Raw genomic sequence first — 12828 nt, forward strand, 5'->3', positions numbered from 1 at the left:
AACTTCATCTGAGTTTCTAGTCAAGAAAGGGTCATTGAGCTGAAGAAGCTGCAAGGATTTTGGTAAAAAAACTACTGACATGATATTGCCACGTGTCCCGTTCACTAATAATCGTTCGAAACGGGACATCAACCTTATGGGTCTTGGCATTGAAGAAAGCTGTAAGAGAATCTTTTTTACTCTTTCTGATCTGCTTAGCTAATCTTTCACAGCCAATTTCTTCACAGAACGAAGTCGTGGTTTTCTTAATTTTTGATAAGCTGACTTTTGCAGGCTTAAGATTCTTTTTGATTGCCTCTAATGCTTTTTCGTTAAAAGCTTGCCGAGGAAGAGCTACAAAAGCGCCTTCCTTATCGGACTGCATTAGACAGAGTTCATTGTCTTTGAAAAAAGACACCACACGTTGCAACATTCACACCTGTCGACCAGTTCCGGCCTTGGGGGCAGCTCTCTGTAGGCTGTCTACACCATCTAGCAGGCAACGCTCGCGCTGTTCCTGGGGCGCTTTTCTTGCGACTTGCCGATTCCATGCCAGAAGCTCTTGTGCTGGAACCTGGGGCTCAAGTCCGTATTTTGGTCTCTTGTTGAGAAGGTTGACTATATCGTTTGGAATATTGGTTTCACCAATAACCATCAGTCTCTCTGTTCGCCTCTCCTTGATGGTTGCCGCGTTCACACTCCTCAGTAGGCAAGATAGCATACTGTTCCATGTGGCTTCTATGGCAGTACTCACCACGTTCCGGTAGTCTCTTAGTTTTCTTGAAGCAACCCACGCAGGGAAGTTGGTGTAGCACATGCATCTGAGAAGATCGTTGAAAAGCGGGATCAGACGGCCCAGCTCCAAACGTATAATCTTGCATGTTCTTTGATGTGGCCCCAGGACGGAAACACAGAACCGAATATAGCAGTGATTTCACGTGGTGGAAGTCCTTTTCTTATGCAGAAGCCTAGATAGCGCGCTTGGCATGTGGCTGCCACGATGTTCCGTGTCACCTTGTTCACATCGGGAAGCCTTGACGAAGAATTGCCGGTGAAGAGAGACCCGGAACCCACTGTACGAGCAAGATATTCCAAAAGGACTTCTTCTTGGGCATGAGCGGAAGTTGTCTTTCCTTCTATACGTTTGTTGAGGCTGTCATTGAACAGTTGGTAGTTTGGCGCTTCACTGTCTTCCTTTCTTCTGTCCCTTTTCAAGAAATGTATTTTGCGCCACAAAGTATACCTAGGAAATCTAAGCACCAACTTGCCCAAGAAGAAGTCCTTTTGGAATATCTTTCTCGTACAGTGGGCTCCGGGTCTCTCTTCCCCGGCAATTCTTCGTCACGGACGGACGGACGGACGGATTCCACGTTATACATAAAAAACAATAGAATATACTTTTTACACAGAAATAACTTTCTATAGACTGGACAGTATAGGAGACCATGAGGATTCATTCAATTGACTGCACAAATTACCGCACGAAATGCTTAATTTGTCTAGCAGAGGTGAGTGCGGTATTGATTTCAAATGTGTTAAAGTTTGAAGCTACTTAAAAGTTACGAATTCTCTATCCGTGATGAGTGCACATGCGAGGACTAATAAAGTTTTCTGTGTTGCGTAAATGCCGTGTTGTTATATTTTTCAATTTGACAGAACCAGAGAAATAATGTTTATGCAAAATTTCTAATAGTAACTGCTTCTCTATGAATAATATGTCGAAACGATTCATGCTAAGTAATAGATTTTCACTATGAAATTGTGTTCCGTATGACAGACTAGAGGCAATTTTTCTTACAATACTATTTAACACATTTAATTTGTAAATAGATGCGGACCCGTATAACGTAAGACCATATCTTATTACCGATTCGCCAATGCTTTTATAAACTATTTTTCTTATAGATGCGTCACATAATGATCTCAGGGAACATAGATAAGCACAAACCATTCTTAACCTTTTTTCGACTTCCGCGATATGGATATCCCAAGATAGTGTTCCGTCGAATGTCATTCCTACATATCTTGCACTATCTACTAACTTCACTAGGATACATGAACAATTCCCAGACTATATGTGGTGCAAGTAAATTGGCTTGTAATTTATTACTACTTTAAGTGTATTGTGGAAACATGTAAGGTTTGTTTTGGCTTTATTAATGACTATTGTATTAAGAGAAAACCAAGAAAGCACACATTCTATATATGTTTGAAGTGCATCTCCGAGTTCGCTATAAGATGTCCCAGGCATTACAAGGGCAGTGTCATCTGCGTATAAGTACAGCTTGGATTGGAGGGGTAAACTGGCTATTTCATTAATATAAATGTTGAATAACAGGGGTCCTAGGACGGACCCTTGAGCTACTCCAGATTTAATATCGAACAACGTACTATAATAGTCCTCTATTTCTACACACTGTTTTCGTTCTTTGAAATAATTATGAACGAATGACCGCTATGGCCCTCTGAAACCAAAATTATCTATTTTATGTAGCAGATGTTCATGATTGACTGTATCGAACGTCTTTTGAAGGTCGATAAAAAGTCCTAGAATAATATGGTTCCGATCAAGTTCAGCGCAGATAAAGTCATTAAAATCTTCTAAGAGAGGAATTGTGCTCTGTCCAGAGTGAAAACCATATAGAGCTTGGCTTAATAAATAATACTTTTGACAGAATGACATCATATTAGCATGAATAAATTTTTCAAGAATATATGCAATAGACGAATAGATAGCTATTGGTCTGTGTTTGTCGCAAGAATTTCGTGAACCTTTTTAAAAAAAGGGCTGTACTGCGCTAAGATTCAATTTCTTGTGAATACGGCCTGTCTTTAGCGTTTAGTTAATGACGTGTAGTAACATTGCTTTTAGTTTATCAAAATGCACAATAATATCCCTTATTCTAATGCCATCGTAGCCAGGCGATTTCGTCATATTCAATTTCCTGACTATATTCCAGAGGACAGTCTCTGATATAGAAGGTAAGTAAGCAGAATGAATGTTTTCTTTGTTGTGCTACACGAGAAACCCCATGCACTGGGCGTAAGTAACTTCATCACCGATTCAATGAGGTGCTTGAGCAGCCAGTTTTCTGCTTTCCATATTAGGGAAAGCTTCTTTTATTGCACTGTCAATTGTACGGCTAGGAGGTCTTCCTAAAACCGTGTTGACTATACTCCAGATTCTTTTCAGGAATCGTAGCGGGATGCAGAAATTTTTGCAGGTGGTAACGTTTCTTAGTTACTCTTATTTTAACTGTAATTTTATTTCTAATTTGTCTAAATTCTTCTTTTGTAGTCTTATCATCGGGTTTTTCCTGCAGCATTTTCTGAAGATTGCTTTTAACGTAGCAGAGTTCCAGGATTTCTTTTCAATCCAGGGGCTACGGGAGTTTCTACGCTTGAGTCTAAATTTCCTTTGGTACTTGTGGTAAATATCAGGAAAGCTTCGTACCAATAGCTCATAGCTTTGTAAATGGTCAGCGGATATGCGCCTGTCCCAGTCAAAAGACCTTATTTGTTTATCCTCATAAGCGTTGTTCAGAATTTTCGGAAAACTGTTGGCCGGATTGGTTCGCATCTGCCAAAACGGCTAGGGCAACAAAATAGTGACCCGCTACTTTTTCCTTAATTACACACCCAAGGGCTTTACACATTTTTGTACTGATGTGGTCAATACAGCTTTTTGTTAAATGACTGCCTAAGATTTCTTCACGTGTGCACCTTTGTATTTTATTTTACAGTCCGAAGCTTGCTACTAATGGTAGGCATTCTGTCACTCCCGGTTTCTTTACATTAGAGACATCTAAATTAAAGTTGCCAGCTAGTATAACTTGTTGCTTTGACCCTTGGGCACGTAGGAAGTGTGAGAATTCTTCCAGAAAAATATTTTTTTGCTTTTGTTTGGCGGTCTGTAGACTGCACACACTAACCATTCGTCATCACCTTTTGTAATATTTAAAAGAAAAGAAAAAAGCCATTGTGGCCTAAGGCTGGCGCCTCGGGCTGTTGTGTGGGGTGCCGAGGTTCGAATCTTGCCACCGGATGCGCTTCTCTCCCTTTCCTTATTGTTGTTGTTGATGATGATGTTGTTTTAGAGAAAGAGGAGGAGAAATCTACTCGGCAAGAACCCGACCGACCAACTCAGGGGAAATCACGGGTTGGTAGGCAAAGAAAGCTTCGTTAAAAAATAATTGTAGAATAAAGGAACAGACGAAGGAAAAATTCTTGGGTGTAGTGTTCAGTATTGCAAGGTTTGATGCATGGTGGCGTAGCACATAACTATACCGTAATTCGTTGACATCGTACAACCTTAGTATTTCATTTTTTTTTACATGTATAGGCCGCAATTTCTTGAGATATAAATAAATAGATACTGAACCTTTTTTGGTGTGAAGCATTTGAGCACACGGCACGCTCTGACCTAATTTTTCATGATGTGCATAATGCAGAACGACGGTTTGAGCATACATGACCCGACCAACTGGCCCGGGGGCTGTTCACGCTGCGGCGGTTGGGGAAGCATAGTAACATAATTACTTGAGTTACTTCTTAAAGAAAATGATGTTTCATGCATTGAAGCGCAAAAGCAAGTGGAACACCATTGCATTTCGTCGGCGCTCTGAAAATTGATATCCCGAAGCCTGTGCAGTCCAGAGAATTCATCCCAAGTGGATACGCCTTGCGAACTCACTAGCTACCATTCGTAGATTAAAATATGTGCCGTAAGAGAATTAATTATACTCTTAAATAGCGTAATTATGTTAATTATCCGATTAATGATCTTGATTTCTCGTAGAATTCGTGGGCGCCTCATCGAGTTGTATCGATCAAAGGTTAGAGCTGCGTTATCTGCCACAGGCAATATTTTTTTAAATCTGGTGCAGCCAAAAAAACACCCTTTATAGAGTATACATATCCCGTGATGTGGCACAGCTGCATCACAGCACAGCAGCTGAGAAACAACGTGACGATTTCTTTACTTTTCTTTGAGGCTCATAGGTGGTGTATTCTTGCGGCGCAGCGTTCCCTCAGAAAAAGTCGCGTGTTAAGCGTTCACAGCTAACACGTTTTATCACGCAACTTTCAGCGAACGAATATATCGTGGTACTTTCTGATATGTACACCAATAAATATAGTTTACATTTGGACAGCGATATATATATATATATATACCATGAAAAAAGCATTTGTGATAGTCCGAAGAACTTGCGATTTCGTATATTGAAATATTATTGCAATTTATCTAATATCCTAAAAGTAGCCAAGTGATAGCAATCGATGCTAAAGTGATGCTAATGGTCGCTGCAAAGGAAACTTACGGTTAAAATTAAATTATTGGGTCGAACGTACCGAAACTGCACAGCTTCTTATCGGGGGCGCCATAAGCGGAGTACGCTGTTGCGGAGTTCTCCGGATTATTTTCGACCGCCTGGAGTTCTTTAAGGCGCGCCAAAAACACCACACGAGCGTTTTTGCATTCCGCCTCCATCGGAATGTGCGACCGAGCCCGCGACTCCACGTTCAGGCAGCACAACGTCATAGGCGCTGAAACCTTGGGGTGGGTCCGAATTAAAGGTAACAAACTTGTTCCAAGGCCATAACATGAGTATCAACGAGACGTTCACAGTCATGAATATTACGCTTGGGCTAATTCATGTGCTTCCCATATTTCAGATTGCCCGTGGAAGCCCCACACTGGTGAAGTTGGGTAGCATGTGCCAGGTTTTGTTATTGTGGGCCGATTATCGAACTCTATACCTACTGCAAGGAGACGCACCTAATGATGGATTACCCCCAAAAAGACGGGACTAAAGGATGTGGTAGCGATGCCTGCAAACTGCGGAAATATATGTGCTATTACAATCGTCTATTACACACTTAATTAAAAATAAAGCCGTCTGGAAGTTGATGTCATACGCTACGAAACGTGAGCTGAATGTCGCTGGAGGCTGGTAAAGTAAATAGTAAATAACAATATCTTTTATATAATGACTGTTATTCTTGAGGCACAGTGATAAGCGTTGTCGGTGTGCTGTAGCCAGAATTTCGTAAACTTGAGCTAGCAGATAGAAGTGCTTCTTCAATACATTCCAGTCGTTTCCTTGCGACTTGTGTACAGGTGAGGCGAACCAAATGGCCTCTGTTAAATGGAGTTCTCCAAGTTTTTCGAACTTAATACACTGCTGAGACAAGAAGCCGCAATGTTACCAATGAGTTATATGCTGTCAGGCTGCCACCGAGCCGAGCTGTGAGCCTCTGCCTTCAGCAGCTCGTCGCACACTATTAGGAAAAAAAAAACTGCTGGGGTTGTAAGATCCCGCCTCTTTATTACTTTCAGTTAAGCAGCGTAGTATGAGAGAGACAGAAAAAGTAACAAACGCATTTTGCTTTTATGGGTGCAACCTTCATTACGGAAGGGACCGTTGCCAAGCTGTGTGGTTCCGATTTCATTTTCTACGGCATTTGTACTCCTGTGATGACTTCGCACAAAGAGTGTGCGTCCTGCTCAAAGGATACATCACTGCGGTTCGTTCCCCAGATTGTACGACGGAAGCCGCCGCCACCACTGTCATCTCAGGGGGCAGTCACTCCTCCAACCACGCGCACAGCTTTACTGCCAAGTGGACCTTCGTTTCTTTCCTCCCACCCCCCTTTTCTCTTCGTTCCTGAGTAGGCAATATACCGCAACAGCTGTACGTGGAGCAGCTTGTTCTGGCCGGACGTAGCGCTTGCAGAAAGTAGCCAGGTTGCTACAGGAGATCGACGACGCGCAACTCCGCGCTACAGAAAAAAAAGAGAGAAAGAAAACAATGACAACGTTCGTGGGTGCTGGTCATCAAATTTTTGAAGCGTGGGGTGACAAATTGCACTTCTACCCCTTGCGAGCTCCAGATAGTGCAGGACAGGACAACTCACCAGTCCGATAACGCATCGGTATAAAACTTGTGCGTGTGTGTGCTATATATATATATGTGTGTGTGTGTGTGTGTGTGTGTGTGTGTGTGTGTGCGTGTGTGTGTGTGTGCGTGTGCGTGTGCGTGTGTGTGTGCGTGTGCGTGTGCGTGTGTGTGTGTGTGTGTGTGTGTGTGTGTGTGTGTGTGTGTGTGTGTGTGTGTGTGTGTGTTTGTTCCAGCTAACAGTTTTCCAAAAGCCCTGAGCAGTTCGAAACAATCTTATTCAAAGCCAACGTATTTTTTTTTAGATTTAGGGTACCGATATCTCGAATGTTGTTTAGGATTCCAGCTACGTATAAATGGGGACTTTACGACTGCTCGTTTTTATTTTTGCAATTAAAACGTTTTACCCAACGTGATTAAATAAATGTTACTGAAAGACTGTCTTGAATTGGCTACCCGGATATTACGATTGCTTGTGCAGGTAATCTTCGCATCTTCCGGATTCACTTGAAAACGCGTTCCGTAACCGACGATGTTTAAACAAAGGACCGGCGAGTTATTCGGGGATTGGGCTAATATCCCCGCCTAGGCGTCGGCCTTACAAAAGCAATTATTGCGGATACAACTGGCAAATTCGAGAGGGAGGACAAGATCGCGTTACTGTTGAGGAGGAGGAGGATGATAGGACAGCTGAAGAGGAAGCGGAGGAGGACGACGAATCAATTGGTTGGAGAATATAACGACCCTGGCTCAACCTCCTCTTGTGCCATTTTCAACATGCAACGATGACGACCACGACAACAAGAACAAAACAACAACAACAGTAACAACAACGACGGCACAGCCTGTATAATAAAGCAATGTGCAAGGCAGGGGTGCCTCCGCAACATTTCGGCGGGAGTGAGGGGATCAGAAACAAGGGAGACAGAAAAGGACGGCATGGTGCGCGCATTGCACGAGGCTCTCGAGGCGTGCGACAGCAAGCCTGCCAAGCTGCAGCCCCCAACCCAATGAATGTTTGCAAATTTCAAAGCCAAGCTGTCCAAATAAGTGAACCACGATGTGGAGCAACTGGCAGCAACTGGGAGCAACTTGCGAGCAACCGACAATGTTCGCTTGACGTGTGTGGTGCTCCACCGATTCAGCCACGACGACACCTGTCCACCAGTCCATTTTCTTGCATATTTATGAACCGGCGTTGTAATACAGCCCCCCGATTGTTAGTTCCACTCTTGACCATGAAGACAGATGTGCAACATCCATTAAAACGCTTGTGTCGCGTAGCACGTAACCCTAGGAGCAGGCAACTGACCAATAAGAACTCATATGCTACCGCAAGGCCCCATGGTTCGATATGAACCAGTAGAACAGAGAAAATATTTTTTTTGTGGCAAAAATATGAAGCTAGCAAACCAATAACGCCAGGGAAAGCAGAAGGGAATACTTCTTTATTATTATAAACATCATAGTTAATCACGGTTGGAGCTGAAGTTTGTGAACTTCATGTTCTTAATAAAGGACAGGAAAAATGAAAGTGAGAGAAAAGAGGTAATGCCGTTAGTGAGAGCCGAACCCATAAGCTCCACGTGAAGTTCGCGGTGCTCTACCAGGTGAGCTGCGGGGACAGCTTTCCGATCCAGCCTCTTTCATGGGTGCTGGCTGAAAATTTCCGGACTAGGTGATAAATAGCTGTACGTAAATACCGAAGAGAAGTGTAGCATAACTTTGCGCTGAGATCAAAAAAGAACGAAAAATTTTCACCAGTGTAAGCCAGCCACTTCGTTTGAGTTATAGAGCTAAAAGTACCGACATATCATTCACGACCCTCGTATTACGTTACTGCTGGTGAAATTTATTGATACTTATTAATTTACAACGAGTCTACTCGCGATCTGGAGTAGGTTCATGTAAAAGGCGTGTCGACCAAAGTCAACGCGAAAGAAAAGGTCGATATATTTACATGTCACGAAATTGAAGCATAAAACAGGATATACTTTTGCATAAGTGCACAATATTTTTGCATTGTATGCAATATTTTCTTCGTTACATTCTCAAACCTCACTTTTTTCCGTACCCGTTATATCTTTTATTAATGTCGATTCTGCTCATTCGCTTTTTTTTTAATTTTTTTCGTGTGCACATGTAAGTCTGAATTGGTTGACGCGTCTTTCTTTCTTTCTTTCTTTCTCTCTTTCTTTCTTTATTTCTTTCTTTCTTTCTTTTAGCTAGCCAGGTGGGCCGATCCCCGAGATTGTGCCGTTCATGGTGTAATGTGGTTAATTATCGACAATATTAGTGTCAATCACACCTGTACCGTTAATTTTACCTAGTCTGCTACTAAATATCGCTGCTTGCCTCATTGAGACCGACATTTTGCTGCCATTTATGACTCGCTATGACGGTCTAGAGGCACGAAAGGGCCGTTATTTGAGCAAGAGGCCAGATAGATACCCAAATACCACTTACGCCAAACGCACGGGAAGTCCTCAAAAAAAAGCTTATCTTCAAATACTACCTCGAATAATAATAAAAAAGGATTAAAAGGAAGACGAGTTGTTCTGCGTAGTGAGCCAAATAAGCAGACAGACAGATACGGAAAAGCAGGTGTGGAAATTCTGTTAATTACTCTGCATAAATGAAAGAAGTATGAAAAAGGTATGAAGAAGGAAAGAGAAAACTAATGGAGAGAGTGCGGGACAAATACCCTATCACAATGTGTAAGACCGTCCCGTTATCTTGAACCCCGCACCCCAGTGGGTTCACCTATTTTTCTGCTCTGCTAATACTCTGTTGAGCTTATCGAACACAGTCGGTTCATAACTACCCCGAGCTTCGCTACTGAGGCTGTTATCCATGTCAATAAGGAAAGCGCTGGTAAAAGCTGGTCAGAGACCGCACAAAACAATTGATTCCCATCGAGGCAGGCCTGACGGTATAAGTGCAGCTACATACAGGCTAGGAATTCTTATCATAAAGGCCTAGAATGCAGTGTAGAATTCGTAAAATTATTTTAATTCCACTATATCTGCATGAGCTCATGAGCAAGCTTGTGGAGGCTGCTTGGAGTGTCGTCTACATATCGGGATGTGAATACATTGTATCCTTGACGGGCAGAACGAGTCGCATCTGCGTGGTCACACCTGAAAATACCAAATTGACTTACGTACGGCGTGTTCTAAGTTGCATGAAGCTGAACTTGCCTCATGTCTGAGCAATGCTGTTCATGAAACGCAATGCATAAAGAAGCTTCTGTAGGCACTGCAGGACTGCCTTGTAGTCACGGAAAGCGCTCCAAGTGTTTGGGGCCTCCTAGTCACAGACCAGCGTAGCGGACTGCGAGTTCGGCAGCTAGCTATCGACGCGGTGATACGAGATATCCTGAATTTTATAACGACCGATTTTTCCGGAATGACCTTTGCCCCGCGGAGCTGCCCCAAATAACCAAGTCAATGAATCATGCATACTGTCGGCCGCGGTGCTTACCATGCACGAAAAGCAAATTGGCCTCTTTGAGAGTTGGCCATGGTGTTTTTTCTTATAGATGATTGAAATGGATAGTTTACTTCAGAATGTATGCAGGCTTCTCAAAGGTATGCACGTTCTCGTGGCATCTATGAAGTCCGAAACTGACGATCAAAATATTCGTTTAAAGCAAAGGTTTATCTTCCACTTATTTATTATATATAGTTTGGGAGTAAACATGGAAGGTGAAGATGTAACAAAAATATGCTTTTCTCTTCTGTTGAGACTTAATGGCAAGAAGATTAACTGATTACATGATCATTCCTATGTTTTCAAAACTATTCACAAGTCAAACATATAGATGCACACTCATGTAAGCAAGTCGAAGAGCGCTGAGCACTAGTTCGTGAAATCGGAGCCTTAATTACACCGAGAGAGAGACACGAACAAAGGAAAAGGCGAAGAGATTGGTGATCTAGCGATGGGTTCTCGGAGGCGAACATGGATCAAAAGACGTAAAGGTGGAAGAAAAGAGAGTCCAAGTTAGCCGGCGCGCATACGGTCAGAGCATGTGGGACAAGCCCGAGCTTTTCAAAAAAGCAAATCGGAGGCCTTAGAGCTTATTGTATACATTTTTGTTAACGTTAAGGACGTATAACATTCAGTTCACAAAACGGACAGTTTTAAATCTTATCAAAGGAGGTAGATCTCACGTCTCTTCTCAAAACCAAGCGCACCTATGCATGCTGCATGTTAGATTCGCTACAGCTAGATTGCACTTTCACAATCACACGCTGCACAAGCACATTTGTCAACCATGCCAATTCCAAAGGCTAGGCCGTCTGCAAACGCCACGTCGAGCTACAAATGTCACAGCACCCTTGCTTGGCATCGTAGCACGCCTCGACGAAGGAACAGCTGTAGACAAGGGTTGAAGGATTGCAGTCAGAAATTTGTGAAGTGATTCGAACTGTCCTGTACCAAGGTAAGCTCACGAGTCAGCTTATTAGATTGCTCGTCGATATACCGGGTACCATCACGGCTATAGAACGGGCAATTTCGTCCGCATGGTTACCTATGACGCCGCTGTGACCTAGTATCCACTGGTCAAGTGCACCATAATCATTTTTTTTTAATGCGCAACGCTGAATGTGTCTCATCTCTGAAACAAGTTACCCATGGCATACCGTGCATAAGAAGGCTAGAAAGCGTTTCAAGGCTGTCATAGATTCACAGACTGAGAAGCGATCTAGTGATGATAACGGAGCGGAGTCATGAGAATGAAGTGGCGGAACTGCAGTGTTTGGCTAAAGAATCTCGCCGTACTTGTGAAATATCGTGCAACAATCCCGTTATCGTGCATCGCTATCATCCCCGACGCACCTATGTGAAACAAAGTCTTTGTGGCATCCTCTATTTTAGCAGGGCCGAACCGCCTACTGGTGATAGCATCGACGATGACCGACAGAAAAGCATGGCATGGCATGGCAAGAACTTTATTTTAGTCCAGAGAAACTAGGGTCCGAGGGCACAAGCCCCCGGGCTATGTTGGTGGCTCCGCCCACGTAGGCACCGGTAGGCCAAAGGCTTTCCCGATGTCGTGAGCTCTCCGGACGGCCAGGAGTTGATCTTGGAGGACATCGCTGGATATGCGCCGACTCCAGTCCTCCTCACTGTTGAGATCCGAAGCCCTTTGGTTGGGGCACAGCCAGAACATATGATCAAATAGACACGGAGTGTGTCCACAACTTTTACATTCCGCGGGAAAGTCCCGGTCAATTTTGTTAAGCACAAAAGGTGTGGGATAAGATTTAGTTTGAATCATTCTTAATGTGACTGCCTGAGCTCGGTTGAGCTTCTGATGGGGGGGAGGAAAAAATCTTCTGCCGTCCCTATAGTGTGAGGTGATCTCGTGAAAAGTAGTAAGTGGGTCTTTGTAGGAGCCGCAGTCATCCTGGAGCAGTTCCTGATCTGATGCGCGGCATGTGAGATCTCGCACAGCAGAGTGAGCTTGCTCGTTAGGATTGCAGCCACTGGGGCTGACCGAGTGGCCCTGATGAGCCGGAAACCAGACTAGGTGTGAGCTATCCAGTTGGTCGTAATTATGAATATTAATACTGTGTTTAAGTAGCTTGTGTGCTTCCGCTGAGATGAAGCCGGCTGAGTAATTCCTAATAGCTGTACGGGAATCGGAGAAAATTGTGGAGCCTCTCCTCATTGTAATTGCAAGTGCTATGCTTGCTTCTTCGGCGGCATGAATGGAGCTCGTTCTTAGTGACGCCGCACTTATTAATTTACCGCTCTCATCGACCACGGCAATAGCGTAGCGGTTGCCCGATCCATAACGAGTCGCATCGACAAAAAGAGCTGAGCTGTGTTGTTGGTGCAGTTTACCCAGAATGCATTTGGCCCTGGCGTCCCTTCTGCCTTTGTTGTACACAGGATGAATATTTCTAGGTATGGGGTCCACAACTAATTGTGTCTCCAC

General features: G+C 43.5%; 1 protein-coding gene and 1 long non-coding RNA gene across 3 annotated transcripts in view; one reads left to right on the plus strand and one right to left on the minus strand.

Moving 5' to 3' along the window:
* Nucleotides 1-12828, minus strand: part of LOC139054258 (uncharacterized) — a 126936-nt gene that overhangs the window by 52136 nt on the left and 61972 nt on the right. Inside the window, exon 3 of one of the 2 annotated variants that reach the window (XR_011511095.1) lies at nt 6346-6762. The exons of the other annotated variant lie outside the window; for it this stretch is intronic. This is a non-coding gene — a long non-coding RNA (uncharacterized lncRNA). Of the gene's footprint in view, nt 1-6345; nt 6763-12828 lie in introns of those variants that run through there. 2 annotated transcript variants of the gene reach the window in all.
* LOC139054256 (T-box transcription factor TBX20-like) overlaps nt 1-12828 on the plus strand; it is a 192074-nt gene that overhangs the window by 29339 nt on the left and 149907 nt on the right. The gene's annotated exons all lie outside the window — the stretch shown is intronic.

This window comes from Dermacentor albipictus, chromosome 1 (genome assembly GCF_038994185.2).
Source record: "Dermacentor albipictus isolate Rhodes 1998 colony chromosome 1, USDA_Dalb.pri_finalv2, whole genome shotgun sequence".
In the NCBI taxonomy this organism is placed as follows: Eukaryota; Metazoa; Arthropoda; class Arachnida; order Ixodida; family Ixodidae; genus Dermacentor; species Dermacentor albipictus.